The sequence below is a fragment of the Hydra viridissima genome, unplaced genomic scaffold, assembly GCF_058129835.1.
Source record: "Hydra viridissima isolate aposymbiotic clone 2 unplaced genomic scaffold, HvirCarnegie_v1 scaffold_6, whole genome shotgun sequence".
Lineage (NCBI taxonomy): Eukaryota > Metazoa > Cnidaria > Hydrozoa > Anthoathecata > Hydridae > Hydra > Hydra viridissima.
The window spans coordinates 10,974,586-10,975,797 of record NW_028324305.1 but is presented as its reverse complement, the minus strand read 5'-3'; the positions used below and the strand labels follow the sequence as shown (position 1 = coordinate 10,975,797).

Below are 1,212 nucleotides of genomic sequence, written 5' to 3'. Positions count from 1 at the left end.
ATATATATATATATATATATATATATATATATATATATATATATATATATATATATATATATATATATATATATAGCAGACTATTTGTTAATGGCTCTCAATAAAGTCTTATGTATTAAATTTAAATCTTCCCGATAAATACACTTTTTCAATAATAATAATTTTTATTATTATTAAATAACTTTTTTTTTTCCAGTAAGATGTTTATTTTCCGGTATTCAAACTTCCAGTTAAAAAAAAATATTATAAAATTACCATGGTGTGACCTACCGTGGTATGTAAATTTTATTTATTAATAAATAAAATTGTCGATTTACGTCGTATTTATGTCGAAAGACATCGCACGATGTCAGAACAACGTTGGTAAAATGACGTCGTTTTGACGTCGTTTTCACGACGTTATAACAACGTCGTAATAAGTCGGTTGACATCGCCGATGAAAACCCAACGTAAACCCGACGTCGGATTGACATCGCGTGCCCACTGGGTGGGAACGTACGTTTGCTATTAAAAAAAATGTTGCTTTTTTGTGTAAACGTATAGTTATGTTGTAATTAGAATTGCAATTGCTACTAGGGTTGCCAGGTGTCCGGTTTTGAACCGGACAGTCCATTATTTCAATTGTCTATCCTGTAAAAAAACAAAAATAAATACCGGACTTGTAAATGTCCGGTTATTTCAAAATTATGGAATATCTGTTTTTCTTCATTGATTGTTTACGCATTATTTTTAAAAAAATAGCCAGAATTTATTATTTTTTAAAAATAATAAATTCTGTTTATTGTTAGTGAACGTTTTTAGTTACGTTTAATTACATTAAAAGCAAAGGAATTTAATTTTCGAACGTTTAAATTTTAGAATTTTTATTGGAGTATTGAAAGTTTGTGTAAATAATAAAATAAACGCAAACAAAAATTCATTAAAAACTGTTAAATTTACAGTTTTTTGCAATTTCAAAAAAAAAAAAAAAAGAAATTACAAAAAGCATTCGAGACTAACATTAAATATAACTATGAAAGTAAAAAATAAAATATATTAGAAGCAGGTAGGATGTATAATAGCACTATTAAAAACTAAAAAAGAAATTAAAAATTAATATTGTAGAGTAAAAGTGATAGTAAATGTACTTTTCTGTAAAAATTTACTTCAAGACTTGTTTTTAAAAGGTTACGATTTTCAAATTAAAATTGAAAATTAGTATTGTATTGTAGT

At 25.2% G+C, this 1,212-nt stretch overlaps 1 long non-coding RNA gene across 5 annotated transcripts in view; it reads right to left on the bottom strand.

The window, feature by feature from the left end:
- LOC149886994 (uncharacterized) overlaps window positions 1–307 on the bottom strand; it is a 4,558-nt gene extending 4,251 nt beyond the window's left edge. Inside the window, exon 1 of one of the 5 annotated variants that reach the window (XR_016453595.1) lies at window positions 271–307. This is a non-coding gene — a long non-coding RNA (uncharacterized LOC149886994). Of the gene's footprint in view, window positions 1–182; window positions 220–255 lie in introns of those variants that run through there. The other 4 variants (XR_016453585.1, XR_016453584.1, XR_016453594.1 and 1 more) reach the window with 4 other exon arrangements.
- Between the last annotated feature and the right edge of the window lie 905 nt (window positions 308–1,212).